Source organism: Procambarus clarkii, chromosome 32, assembly GCF_040958095.1.
Source record: "Procambarus clarkii isolate CNS0578487 chromosome 32, FALCON_Pclarkii_2.0, whole genome shotgun sequence".
Taxonomy (NCBI): domain Eukaryota; kingdom Metazoa; phylum Arthropoda; class Malacostraca; order Decapoda; family Cambaridae; genus Procambarus; species Procambarus clarkii.
Window position 1 is genome coordinate 31,480,102 of NC_091181.1, and position 15,722 is coordinate 31,495,823.

General features: G+C 40.2%; 1 protein-coding gene across 1 annotated transcript in view; it reads right to left on the reverse strand.

Annotated features, from left to right (window-relative positions):
* Window positions 1–9,714, reverse strand: part of LOC123759354 (probable ribonuclease ZC3H12C) — a 177,284-nt gene extending 167,570 nt beyond the window's left edge. The window contains exon 1 of the mRNA XM_045744292.2: window positions 9,568–9,714. The gene's annotated coding sequence lies outside the window, so the exon portion shown is untranslated. The remainder of the gene's footprint in view (window positions 1–9,567) is intronic.
* Between the last annotated feature and the right edge of the window lie 6,008 nt (window positions 9,715–15,722).

Sequence of the window (15,722 nt, forward strand, 5' to 3'; positions counted from 1 at the left end):
GAACCTTAGGAGGACCGGCTGATTAGAGAGTCGGTGTTGGTGCCTCAGCGACAGAACTCAAGATCACAGTCAAGCTAATTGATTTCCCCAGTTTTGGATCAATTGCACTCTCAACTTCTAAACTGGTTACAGTAATATAATAGAAATGTGTTTTGTAAGGTGTAGAAATGTCCCAAATTCAAAATGGTAACTTCAACGGGGCTTTGCAGTCTTGACTGAACCAATCACTGTATTGTAGGAGTCATATCGGAGGGTAAAGTTTAGGGTAAAGCTATCAAGACCCATAAATTAGCACATAAAGCACTATGGCGGATCTTGATTAATTGATAAAGATTAAGCCACCGAAGAGGTGGCACGGGCATGAATAGCCCGTAAATGGTGGGCTATTGCTATCATCTCTCTCTCTCTCTTACACCGACCACAAGGACCAGGAGCTTGTGCAACAACTATCAAATACTTCTCAAAATATTGAAGCAATGCTTTCCTTGCTTGCTACAGGCACAACCCAGCATTTTTTTTTTTTTTTTAGATATATACAAGAGTTGTTTACATTCTTGTACAGCCACTAGTACGCGTAGCGTTTCGGGCAGGTCCCTGGAATACGATCCCCTGCCGCGAAGAATCGTTTTTTCATCCAAGTACACATTTTACTGTTGCGTTAAACAGAGGCTACAGTTAAGGATTTGCGCCCAGTAAATCCTCCCCGGCCAGGATACGAACCCATGATATAGCGCTCGCGGAACGCCAGGCGAGTGTCTTACCACTACACCACGAAGACTGAATTATATTCATGAGTCTGTGAACACAGTCTGGAGAGAATGTGACCCTTACATTCTGATGGAGCTACAATAAGATGATTTCTACATTGCTTACATCCACTCAGGCAAGTCACAAGTCAAGCCTGGCCTCGGGCAGGGCTTAGGGAGTAGAAGAACTCCCAGAACCCCATCAAGGAGGCATCAAGCAGGTATCAAATCGTCATGGCTAGTGGGAACTTTATTTCTGCGCCCTTTCAAGTACTTATGACCAATCGCACTACTTGCCGAAATGAAAGAGGTAAATAAGTAATTATCAAAAGAAGAGGCGAAATTGGGAAGGGATGGGACGGGACGGAAAGGAATGGTACTTGGACGGTCGGGAATTGAACGCTGACCTGCAGGCAAACCACGCTCCCAATTACAATGTCGGCACAAACGACAGAAATAACAGAAAAAGATCAATGATTCTAGGGCGAATCTTCTCTTATTACATTTGTCTTCACTTGAGAAGTTGAAAAATTAACTCTACAAAAGTTCATTTTTACAGTTTTACTTCTAAGTTGTAAATTAACTCTCAAAATAAACTTTGGAGAGTTCATTTTCCCAACTTCCTTCTCAAGTGAGGAAAATAGAGAAGATTCGTGCTATGATCACTGACCTCACCCTTTTTGACATATTCAATAATATTTGCCTACAAGAAATACTGCTACCTTTGATATATATAATATAATAGTATTTACATGTTTACACAGCACAAGTATACTCATTCTGATGGGATACATTCTCACCTGAGTACAGGCTGTAGCGAACACGTGTGTGTGTGTGCAGTTCAAAACATCATCACCTGTCAAGAGAATATGTGTGTAACAAAGAGATGGCAAACGGATTACCCACATCTGACAGATCGCTCGCTCCCAGAGGCCGCCAGGACTCTACACAGCCAAATAACAATAGGATTCGAAGCCTAATAACAATACAAGTTTTGCATTGTGAAGTGAATTCCAAAGAAATACTCGTCGTATGACATCTTGACGGGAGCAGTAGACAAATAACATACCCGTGTATCAGGCACTAGGCGTCAACAGGAGGTAAAGTGTTCCCAGCCTCTAGAGAAAGGTAACTAGTAAATTATGCCTACATATACATAAATATAAATACAAAAACACGATACTAACCCCCAGTAAGATAAAAATTAATCGCCAGCAACAACAACAAACTCAGCATAGTATCATTCAAAGATAGAATTGCGCGCCAATTCAGAATTTAAAAGCCGCTCTGTAAGAGGACGTTCAAATAAACAACGTTCGTTTCTTCCCAATGTGGGATATGTTGACCAGACCACACACTAGAAGGTGAAGGGGCGACGACGTTTCGGTCCGTCCTGGACCATTCTCAAGTCTCACAATCGATTTGATAATGGTCCAGGACGGACCGAAACGTCGTCGTCTCTTCAATTTCTAATGTGTGGCTTGGTCAACAGAACCTAAGATAGTTTTAAATATACAATGCATTACATTTGCACTAATATTAGCTTTTATTTGAAAAAAATATAAATGTTTAATACGCAGCATGTAAAAACCGCTGAATGAGTCTGGAATCGAACACGGGTTGGACGAGCCTAACCCGAGGGCCGGCTGCTGGTCTTACAAAACGGTGAGGAGCTGCCGTGCATGACTGTCAGCGTGGTGGTAGAAATGCTATACTGCGGAAATTGTCAATATCTCGATTCCTATCTATTTTTTAATATATTAGTTCCCTTTTTCTCTACCGAACTCATACCTCCCTACCCCATGAAAGCAGCAAATGAATGAATGAAAATTGTTACATGCCAATGCTAACATATCATATAGAAGCAAAAATGTTTTGCTGTCTAGCCTACCAAGTTCAAGTATGTTTATCGAGACAAGAAAATACATCTCAAAGGGATAGAGTAGCTTAGGCTATTTCTACCCTCCTCTAGCCTACCATATTTCTCAAAATAACAAATCGTCGTCTGGAATGTGAAATTATCGTCAGGAAAACATTTTCTCTTTCTTTATTTTGTATATAATCGTAACAACATTATAAGACCATTTATAATCTTCATACATTCCTAGCTTGACAGCAATTGCCTTGTTAGCACAGTATCTTTAATTGTACCTCGTCCCAGCCTTTCCTAGACGCCACCACTGACTGCTAAGTAGTGGCGGTGTTGTATTAGAGGGAATGAGGCGTAGCACATTCCCTCTAATACAACCAGGAGAGTGCATAGGAACATCTCGCACGACTCTCTACTGCCTCTAGAGTTGCACAGTGATATTTCCACAAAACTGTTAGCTTATACTGTACTAGTAATTCACATATTTTGAAGTTAACATTCACTTCACAGAGTTCGTTGCTATATTGTTAACTTCTTCCACTGCCATCCGTCTGCCACCTACCTTGGTTACCTTGAGGTTACCTTGAAGTGCTTCCGGGGCTTAGTGTCCCCGCGGCACGGTCCTCGACAAGGCCTCCACCCCCAGGAAGCAGCCCGTGACAGCTGACTAACACCCAGGTACCTATTTTACTGCTAGGTAACAGGGGCATAGGGTGAAAGAAACTCTGCCCATTCTCGCCGGCGCCTGGGATCGAACCCGGGACCGCAGGATCACAAGTCCAGCGTGCTGTCCGCTCGGCCGACCGGCTCCCGACCGCCTCCTGGTGGTGACAGTCATTGTCTCTGTTTACTAATATGTATCTTTTCCCATGAGTGATAACCCGAGTGTATATCAACATCTCCCTGATGTCTGAGTGGGCCTGACGGCTGAGTGGACAGCGCTCGGTATTCGTAGGTTAAAGGTTCCGGGTTCGATCCCCGGTGGAGACGTAAACAAATGGGCAGAGTTTCTTTCACCCTGATGCTCCTGTTCACCTAGCAGTAAATAGGTACCTGGGAGTTAGACAGCTGTTATGGGCTGCTTCCTGGGGATGTGTAACAAAAGGGAGGCCTGGTCGAGGACAGGGCCGCGGGGACGCTAAGCCCCGAAATCATCTCAAGATAAATCATCTCAAGAATGTAATTTTTAGCCTAAAATATTCCAACACTAACAAACACATATTGACCACAACGGTCTTCACTCGTGCAGTTGAGCGTAAGTAACTATTGCTGATCTATTTCAGCGATGCAGCATCAGGGAGCCGGTCGGCCGAGCGGACAGCACGCTGGACTTGTGATCCTGTGGTCCTGGGTTCGATCCCAGGCGCCGGCGAGAAATAATAGGTTTCTTTCACCCTATGCCCCTGTTACCTAGCAGTAAATAGGTACCTGGGTGTTAGTCAGCTGTCACGGGCTGCTTCCTGGGGGTGGAGGCCTGGTCGAAGACCGGGCCGCGGGGACACTAAAAAGCCCCGAAATCATCTCAAGATAACCTCAAGATAACCTCAGTTTCGATGAGAGATAGTTGTCAGTGGTTGTGGCCGGGACAATGTGAAGTAGGTCAAGCAATGCAACACCCACAACCCCCCTCCCTCCCCCCGCCCGCCCTCTTCCATCACTCATCATGTCAAAACAATTGAATACAACAATCCCCGAAAGTCAGGAGATGGTGATATTTCTTATATAATTCCTTAGCCAACACAAGTTATATCTGTAACACTCTATATTTGAATGGTTTAACTTTAGATTTTCTTGAATACAACAATTATAGAACACTATATTTTACAAGCAATGCGAAGACGGGAATAACATCTGGTACCCTTGACATCCAAATTAAAGTGGCACTAATATTTAACCAAATTGCGGTGATCTAATTTTTAAAGAAATAGCAATGAATCCCTACAAGTTATTATTATTATTATTATTATTATTATTATTATTATATTCTCTACCACAGACGTGGCCATACATTTACAGTGATAACCAGCATATATATACAGATAACCAGCATATATATATACAGATAACCAGCATATATATACAGATAACCAGCATATATATACAGATAACCAGTATATATATACAGATAACCAGCATATATATACAGATAACCAGTATATATATACAGATAACCAGCATATATATACATTTCCTTTTGTCCTCCACGGACAGGGTTAGAGATCTGTTAGATAACACACTGTCCAGTGATCTATTAAGCAATCATCCACATAAGGTGATTCTAGGGTTTTTATGATGCTAACAAATATACATAAATACATTAATTTATATCTGTTCCACATAAACAATGTTCGAGGTACGTTATTTTACTTATAATATGATTAATGTGCGTTTACAAAGGTGAAATGCAATTCTGACATGCTTACACACACACACACACACACACACACACATATTTTATATATATATATATATATATATATATATATATATATATATATATATATATATATATATATATATATATAATGAATATGACCGAAAGGGTAAGATTAATGATTCTAACACGAATCTGCTCAATACTGTATTTCTTATGTTCTACTTCAGTGTCGAGGGAAGTTAAAAAAAATTAACTCTCCAAAATTCATTTTCCAAAGTTCAAAGTTTATATATATATATATATATATATATATATATATATATATATATATATATATATATATATATATATTACGTCTCCTACTTTGACAAGAGTAAGATAGCTGCTACAGGAACCAGTGTGTAATCAGCCCTTAATCACAGAATGTGATTAAGGTATTTTTACAAGCTCAAGTCATAGTTGCATCACACACCAAATTGCGGTAATCTATGTAACGCATAATTGCTGCATTACACAGTCAATTTTGAACCAATCAAAGCACGACTTACAAGGCCGACGCTCATTGATTGGTTGAACCACAGGCAAGGACATGCACTCTGAAGTTCATTCATACCCACATTTATCGCCACAACTAGATATCGCCCTCACCAAAATAAGACCCCCCAAGATACAGCACAAAGATGAAAGAGGGGATGATAAATGGGCTGGAGTTTGGCAGTGTTGGCAGCGCCGGTTGCGCAGATGTAAACAAATGGTTGGCCAAATCCTCGCCCAGCACACCCAGGTTCCGCCACTACATCCTGTTTCTCTGTGACGTCACGCCCCAGGCTCTAGGCTGTGGAATTTTTAGATACCGTTCTCGCTTCCCATATCGCGCGCGTTCCATGTTTATTAAACCTCGGATATTATCATGCCTCTAGGCTGAGATTCTGGTAAGGAAGAACCTACAATGCCCCCATATATATTACATCACATAAGAAGCAGTGAATGTGTGAACAAACACATAAGTTAAGACTGAGAAACCAAACACCTTGAGAAGTATGTGGACGAGCATATAAGAAACTCCTGTTACTGAAGTGAAAATTATACCAGCCTTTCATATCCCTGAGCCAGCGATGTCTGTTATAAATAATACACGAAGGATAAGTTCGATTTTCCTAAGGTTACCTTTAGATTGCATAAGCAAACATGTTAACATCCTCGTGTGTATTAATAATGTACGTCTGATACTCATAAGATTCTCGTATGGTTTAACTAGTTTTAATTAATTTTAATTAAATACAAGTCACTAATTTCGACGTGTATCTGATTATTATATGTTCCTGTATGTAACTTTATTCCTTTCAGATTGTACTCAAAATCTAAGCGGGGAAAGATAGATGGGCTGGCTAAACCGTAGACGCTCAAATGGAGGGTTGACGGCTGGTTGCAGTGTCAACCCTCCGAAGGGTTGACACTTGCGACCCCTTACGTCAGTGAGGTGATGCAATTCACATCAATTTGATCACCACCTGGCCACAATGTAAACATATAACATATTAGATGGATATAAATAGGCGCTGCCTCGTATGGGCCAAAAGGCCTTCTGCACTTACGTTCACTGCAGTTACCTTCAATCTTACGTTCTTATATCTTTGCCTTAGCATGCCTGACTTAGACACGGTTTAGTCTAAGTTGCCACCAATGACCTCATCTGCGACTTGCCAGTAGCAAGGTGGTAAGTGATGTGTGCAATCTTCCTCTATGGGTGTTGAGATACAACCTCACTCATCATGCCTAAATGCCTTTATCATTTACTGCTGAAGAGCTAATGATTTAGATACTGAGCTAAAGTTTCAAACACTGAACAAGACACGGGTTTCCATACTCTCCACCGCATATTAGGACTAATTAGTTTAATTATTTTTATTTATTTAAATAAAAACAAAACATTTTGTTTCGCCTAAATATGCTAATTAGAATTTAGGCTAAGTCTAAATATTACAATTATACTTCAAAATTCAAAATAACTTTATTTCAGAATTATATGTAAATCTGCCTTATGATGTACGTCTCTTCAATAGTTATTATTGCGGAAACTTCAAAATATTACAGAAATTAACATGCTAATAGCCGATAAACTTCACGTAGAGATAATATCAATGGTTGCTTGTACACAACCAACACATCAGACAAGCACTCGACGATCTCCATTAATGCCAACACTGATCTACAGTCTAATAATGTCTCACCCCGAGGTTAAGTGCACTTGATATTAAACAGGATACTGATAATCCCGGAACAACCGGCCAGCGATCAGCATACACACACATACCTACCCGAGCTCATTTGCACATCTAACCCACTATTTGACAGTAATCTTACTGCCGCTACCAAGAATTCAAACTGTCACACACCTTTCCTGACAGCTTTGCAGGTTGTATACAACTTGTAGACGCGCTTGTATATCAAAGTACATGTAATCTCTGTCATCCACTAACGTGCAACAAAAAAACAAACAAGAATGAAACCCTTTTTTTGTGTGTCTATTTTTTTGTACGTCAAGCCTGACAAAAACTGGGTTACCAGCCAAAGTTTTTAAGTAAGAGCATGTTTTTTAATATTTGTTCTGTTCTATACTAAGCCTATGTTTAGCGTCGATGGCAATGGTTGTGATTTATGTACGAGTTTAATCGCTAAATCCCCAGTGTTACCTCAGGTATCAACCTACAATAACCTGGCATTTAGTGGAATAAGCGAATCAATATGTACGCTTTCTTGTACTAACAGGCTATCGGTCTCGATAGCTTATCTCAGTATGTGTGTCTATGCTTGCAAGCTTACGGCTAGACTAGAGTACTTCAAATTAGATATCAAATCGTGAGGACAGACGGGACAAACAGTAGTCAACCGGATTCGGAAAAAGCTCGGACCCGAGCATCTACCCCCCCCCCCACCCTCCTGTGTTTAACTGAAACCAGACAACAACATTTACTCTTTTTTAATGAATATGTTAATTTAAAAGTAATTATTAATCTGCCGAATAATAGATGAGGACAAACAATATCTTGGGTGTTTTTACCGCCACAATGCTCACTCTATGGCTGAACGGGTAGTGAACGGGCACCCCGTCAGACAACATTACTGCAGACCGTTGCCACCCTGACTCGACACAATCCACCTCATTCACCTCCTCCAGCTGCTAGGGTCGAAGCCCTCACTCGCACACCATTCACCCCCAAAACTGCTTTAATTTTCTGACTCGCTGTCTGCAGTTTGGTTATTATTTGTATTCCAATTCCAATTTGTATTATTCCTTCTTTTCGTACAATAAATCAAGACAAATATCTATAGTACCTTAATAACAAGTACTTTTGTACTAAGACTGATAAAGTACTGTACAAAAATGTCCCCTGAAAATAATAAAATTACTACTGTTACTTAATATAAAAATATTGTTCATATTTGAACCTAGTGAAAATGCAGAACAGTACAGTATTTCATTATTATATAATAATAAATCTATTAATCTACCATAATAATAATTTCGAATAACAATGAAAATTATCTAAATAAAGACAGAAGGCAAATAATGCATTTATGACCAGATCATTCAAAACTATCCAGCAGTAAGTCAAAAATAAATCTGGATATTGATCTTATACAAAATAAACAACTTTACTCTGCCCTAAGCCCCTATCTAGTATTAATAATTATGTGATATTTATACTTTGACCTAAATTATTTAAAATACAGTACAGTATTGCTCAATAGTATACTATCTAGTACAATCCAAATATTTGCATCTTATCAGCTTGTGGGGCCATATTATACATCATTTTGACTGACAGAATCGCTATTTATTAATTGCCATCTTTAAATAATTTCATTTACATCCCACTTGAATGAATCAAAATTTTGTATACAACATTTATTAATCAAGTTGTGAACATTTTACATACATTATATATATATATATATATATATATATATATATATATATATATATATATATATATATATATAACCGACTTATAAACCATTGAATGTTTATGTTTGTTAACACTGTTGATAATAATCTTACTTTAACGCACCAATCTTGATGCAGAAAGGCCAAAGGCCTTAGAATACCACTAACATTTCAGAGACACTGCTGTCCTTAAGACTGGAGCCCTACAGTCAAAGAAACTGAGCTTGGGAGATGACAAGATGGTGTCTACTCTTCGTTATTTGATGTTTAGCTTTCACCCAGAGGGCAAAAGTCGCCGTCACAGCTTCCTCTCCGTCACTGCTGAGGCTTTCACGGCCCAAAATTTAGTGCGTTCACACGAAGAGTAATCACAACAATTATTGTAGGCTTAGTCGTCAATTTACCGCCTTACCTCTGGAGCTTTCACAGTCAACATGCCTGGCAGGTGAACACAAGGGCTCACAAGGTTCAAAAATACATTTTAAGTGAATAACAGGCCAGTGAATTTTTTAGGGGTGGCCAGGCGAGGAGCTGAGCTACTCTCCACTTCGTTACTTCCTACGTCCATATTAGGAGATGAACTCATTCTCCTCGACTCATCGACACTGCAAGCATGTCAACCTACCTTTCACTAATTTGTGCAAGTAGACTCCAATTAGCTACGGCTAGCGGCGTATAATACGAGGATATCCACACAAATCACTCGGCCCACCACCTTTCACTGCGCCATGTTTACTAATGAGGTGGCGACATCTGTGGGAGATCACTGACACTTTTGACATCTCGACTTTTTTTGTATGTGTGTGTGAGAGTCTGTATCTTAATCTGAGGCTAAACCTCGGTGAAACAAACTTCCGCTTTTACTGAGTGTGCGCGGGTGTATGTTATAAGGATAGTATGTGTGTTTCCTTAGTGTTCACAGATGAGATCGGAAGAGTATCACAGAAAACGGCCTCCTAGCCGGGGTAACTGAACCCTCGGCGTGTCTCCCCTCGTGAGGCATAAATCGTGAGGGTGTCGGGCTTCACCACCCCATCCGAGGGTAAATGACCTTCGTGAATTCATTCGCTAATGGAGAAAATCATCTAATTTAACGCCCGAACTAATATGATATTTATTTCTGTATCAATTTGAATATGTATATATGATGTTTGCTAAATATTATTAGTCATATATTATTAATTTAGCAGTCCCCGTGGTGACACTCGCCTGGCGTTTCGCGAGCACTTTGTCCAGGGTTCGTATCCTGGCCGGGGAGGATTTACTGGGTGCAATTCCTTAACTGTAGCCTCTGTTTAACCCAACAGTAAAATGGGTACCTGGTTGTTAAACGATTTGGCGGGGTCGTATTCCAGGGAACATAGAATTAAGGACTTGCCCGAAACGCTACGCTTACTAGTGGCTGAACAAGAATGTAAGAACTCTTGTATAGAAAAAATTATCATTACTATTTTGTAGGTAATAAATATAATTAAAATAATAATAATAATAATTGTAGCTATACACTTTCGGCTGAGTCGAGGTTCCCCCCAAGGTGGAACTACTGACCCTTCCCAAGGATGCACCCCCACAACAGTTGCCTAACTCCCAGGTACCTGTTTCCTGCTAGGTGAACAGCGAGACTAGGTGAAAGGAAATGTGCCCAACTATTTCTGTCCCGCTCAGGAATCAAACCCGGGATCCCCGATGGTGTGTAAATCACAAAAATTAACACATGATGAAAAATGTGATAGTGTCAGACCACGAAGGAAGAATTGAAATAAGAATTTTCTTAAGTACTTTCGTATTTAGCAATTCAGCTTTAGAACCCCTTCTGAAGATGTATTGTTATATATATCTTCAGAATTCACATGCAAATATGTTCGAGTCTCAAGTTTAAAGCGCAAAGTTTGGACCATTTTTTTCCCGGCCGGAGGTTATATTGAAGATGTCATGGAGGGAATTTCCACTCTTCTCTTTTTTCCTTCTATTTTTTTATTGACATCATTGGGCAATCGTTTCTAAAATTACGTATGCTCTTTCACGGATCTTGACACTGGGTCTTCCCAAGCTTGTTGCCTTGGGATTTCTGGGTTCATTTCCAGGGATTTTCAAGTGTGTTAAGCTGGAAGCTTCAAGCTTAACAGGAAATTTCCATTGATAATACTTGGGGCGTTCCAAGTTTGTTACTGGGGATTTTCCAGTATTCATTTTCATGGAATTTCCGATATTAATTATATGGGGTTTTCATGGATTTAAAGCAGGGATTTTACTGCTAAGTTACCCGGGATTTCCGCGAGGCATTGCCTAGAATTCCCATGCTCATTACCTTGAAATTACCAGGTTCATTATCCGCGAATTTTAAGGCTCATTACCTGCAGATTTCCACGATTCTATCCCGATGATTACTAGGCTCTATACCTAAGGGTTTATTTCCCGGGGAGTCCCAGGTTAATTTCACTCGGATTCTTAGGTTCATTACCAGGAAGATTCTCTCGTTAATTTCCTATTTAGAAATTCGAGTTCATCATCCAGAATCTCAAGTGATCATTACCTGGAGAGTTATAAGGTTATTATCCAGGGATTTACTTGATCATTCCCCACAGATTTCAGGTTCTCTGCTTGGAGATTTATGATGTCATTGCCCGCTGTATTTACTATTTGTGTCTGCAGAATCGAGCTATTAGTTCTTGAACCCCGCCTTTTTAACAATCTATTGTTCCTCTATTATATCTACTACACATACACATACACACATTCTCAAAAAGGAGCCCATTGTGTGGCGGTGCTGAAGCCTAGCATGGCTGTGTCTTCAAGAGGAGTGACACATGGTGTCGCACGAGAGGACACTGAATCACACATTCGTTAGAGGAATACAGTGCCAGGAGTCAGTAGGATTCTGCTGGACGATAAGGTAAATATCGTTGACATCGTTCAAGGTCGCTTGTGGCAACGCGCCACAAGCTCACAGGTCTGCCACCTAATTTTAGACATTGCTTGACAAGTCTCGGTAAGAGTATTTTAGTCAGTAAGTGGCCTATTTCCCATCAATTTCTAAACTTTTCCCATTGAACTGACAGTCTGGCTTAAAGTTACACGCATTCTGAACGATGCAGTTAAAGTATTCCTGTATATGTAACTCGATAATGAAGAGTTAATTTTATGTTTAATTTGGTTACTGTTATTTTTATGCATGTACCAATATTTTTTTTTATTGTGCACCCCATACCCATCCTGTGAGCGGCAGTGGAAAGGGTTCAAAGGCATGTAATGGGCTCAGGGACTGTTTGTTGACAAATTCATTATAATGGTTGAATTTGGCTAGGCTATCACATATTATTTGTGATTTGACATTCAGACGATTTGTATATTTATTTGTCGAATCTTCTCTATTTTCATTACGGTTTTCATCGCTTCAGAAGGAAGTTGAAAAGGTAACACCCTTAAGCTCATTTTTATAGTTTGATTTGGCCTGACGCTAAGAATTGCGTTACGTTAACTCTTGTTAACATTGTCAAGGACAGAGTTGGAATGATTACAAATTGTCTTGCTGCATGATATGTACCCAAGGATGAGGTACATCTTCGGGTATATATATATATATATATATATATATATATATATATATATATATATATATATATATATATATATATATATATGAGGGAAAGCCAATGATCACTAAGAACTCTATATGACCCGGCTAGGATTCGAACCCATGACGTCCAGGATCACCCCTAAACGTACATAGTAGCGTGACCACCGCATCATTCATAGACCACCGCATCATCAATGGAGCGGTGGCACTTATCTAGCTCTGTCATATATTTGATTTGCCAGTCGGCGGTGCCAGGGTCGACCCAGTGCCCTGCATGCCTCTCACATACACCCTTCCCAGGTCTCCTGTCACACACCCCATCCCCCCCCCCCACACACACACTAGACAAAATGAAAGGGAATACAGAGTGTGTCAAGAACTAAATAGGTGATGGCTTTAAATCCACATTACGTACGATGGTTAGTCATAAAGGGCCATGTGATTGCACTGGCAAACTTTGGATGCATTATCAGGATATCGTCAAGAACACATTTTTTATTATTAATACATTAGGTGCATCTGCATTTGTGCAGCTACCCTAGACTATATGAAGGGGAGTACAGTGTGTCAAATATCTACCTACATTATGCTAAAAAAATTCCCATCACACAGGATGGTTAGTCATACAGAGGCATGTGATAAGTCTGCACTGGCAGACTCTGGGTGCATTATGAGGATATCATCACAAGAGTGAATAAGGTAGCAGTGGTAATAAAAGTCCCCATCTCGCAGGATGGTTAGTCATACAGGGCCATGTGTTTAGTAGCCTACCCTGGCAAATTTTGGGTGCAATATGAGGATATCAAGCTGGAGTGAATTAGGTAATTGATGGTAAACTCTACGGACGTAGTGTGCTACATTTCATACCCACCGACTTCATGAAGGGGATATAGGGGCCGACCTCCCTTCAGGAAGGGCATGTGGGCCGACGCTGACCTGCTATGTTAGTCTCATATAATCACCAGTACATTTGCAAGGTTTAATGAGGGTTAACGCAGAGCATCTCGCCTCCAGCATCGGACATACACACATTCTCGTCTATGCGTCGGCAGACCAATACGGCAGCCAGGGTCTCATCTATCGTAAGTCACCTGGAAAGATTGCCAGACATGAAGCAGTCAATAACATCATCAAAAGAAGTTTGGCTACAGCTGCGTGTCCAGCACAAAGGGAGCCTCAGTTGTGCAGACCTGACAACAGTCACAAACGCCCAGATGGAGTCACCCTGCAGCCATGGAGGGAAGGTAAAGAGGTCATGTAGAACTACACGTGTGCGTCTATATTGGTTGATACCTATATACCTCGCAGTACAGCAGAGGGAGGCCAGGCGGCCACCTTCAGGAAGACCCAGAAAGGCTGGAAAAGACTAGGGTCATGAAGCCATAAACCAAAAATGTCATCAACATAGCGAAGCCCAAGAGAGGGATTATTATCAACAGTGGGAAGAAGAACAGTTTCGAAGTATTCCATATTTAGATTGGCAAGAACATGGAGGAGACGGGAATCCATAGCAACATCGAGAGTTTGAGAGAAGTATTTACCGTTGAAAGAGGAGTTAGAGTCAACACAGTCTGACGAGTTCGCGGAAAACGTCAGTGGGAAGTGGGAGATCAAGATGGCCCTCAGTTGCCTTATGACTAAGGCAAGAGAGTTCTTCTTCCCACTAATGATACTCGTACCTCTCTCTGGCTTCACTATGTTGATGACATCTTCTCGTTCTGTCTACCGCAAACCCATTACAATTATTTACAAGTGTCCATTACAATACTTTGGGGAACTGGCCTTACACTAAATGACAGACTTGAGGAACACAAAATAAGAGTTAAGTCTGGTGACACAAACAATGCTCTCTTCTGTCATGTAAGGGACTCAAATCATCCCAGTGATTGGTCTTCTTCTAAAATAATCTTTCCTGCCTCTACTCTTCACAGACGCCATCTTGTCGAATCGGCTCTGATACACAACATATCCAACCAGGGTTGCCAGATCCAAATTGCGGAAAGTAGCGAGCTGATGGCCAAAAAGTAGCGAATTTGTAATAAAAGCAGCCCAATTTTTTTTAGTGAATGATATGGGTTTCAAAGTAATATATTTTGATACATAGAGTACACTACACGATGTTAAATGTTTTATTAATATTATTTTTGCACATACACATATTTTATATATATATATATATATATATATATATATATATATATATATATATATATATATATATATATATATATATATATATATATATATATATTAATTTTTTGCCGCCAGAGGTGGATAGTTCATTAAGCATCCCCTATTCAACCAGTGAGTGCTGGTTTATTGTGCACCCCGAACCCCGACCAGTTATGTAAGGGAACCCCGACCAGTTGCGTAAGGGAACCCCGACCAGTTGCGTAAGGGAACCCCGACCAGTTGTGTAACTGCAAGCCTAGCATGAACGAACCGACAATAAACATACTTGAACTTGAAATGGACTTTAATGTTTTTTCGGCAGCTTTTATTTCCTTAGTTTCCGAGCTGTTTTCTTTACCGTGTATGTTGTAATAAACTATTCCTATATTTACAGTTGTTTCTCCCTGTGAAGATTATTAAACAATAGTGATTATAAGAGCGCGGAAGTTCAGCCTGGCCATCAGGGCCGCCAGCAGCCCTTGGGCCCGCCCCGGCAGCTCCCATTCTTTAATTTGGCACCTTTGTGGCACCTTGGTGTAAGCCTAGCATGTATATATACACACTGGCTGCCTGTCCCCCCTACACAATGAATTATTATTACCTATTATTTTATCGTTTAATTTAAATATTAAATAAAATAATTTATTTAATTATTATAATAAGTACTTAATAATTTAATAATAAGTAGTAAGTACATAAAAATGATTAAAAAGTACAGTTTAGTCATAGGAGATTCCTAGATTGGAATTCACTACCAAATTTCAATAAATCCAAGTATTTGTAGTGTGAAATGCTGTTATTATATGCATAAATTGTTATTTTAATAATAATACGCTTAACCACTTGGGCTGGACGGTAGAGCGACGGTCTCGTTTCCTACAGGTCCGCGTTCAATCCCCGACCGCTCAAGAGGTTGGGCACCATTCCTTTTCCCCGTTCCATCCCAAATCCGTATCCTGATCCCTTCCGAGTGCTATATAGTCGTAATGGCTTAGCGCTTTCACTTGATAGTTCCCCCACCCCCCTGAATA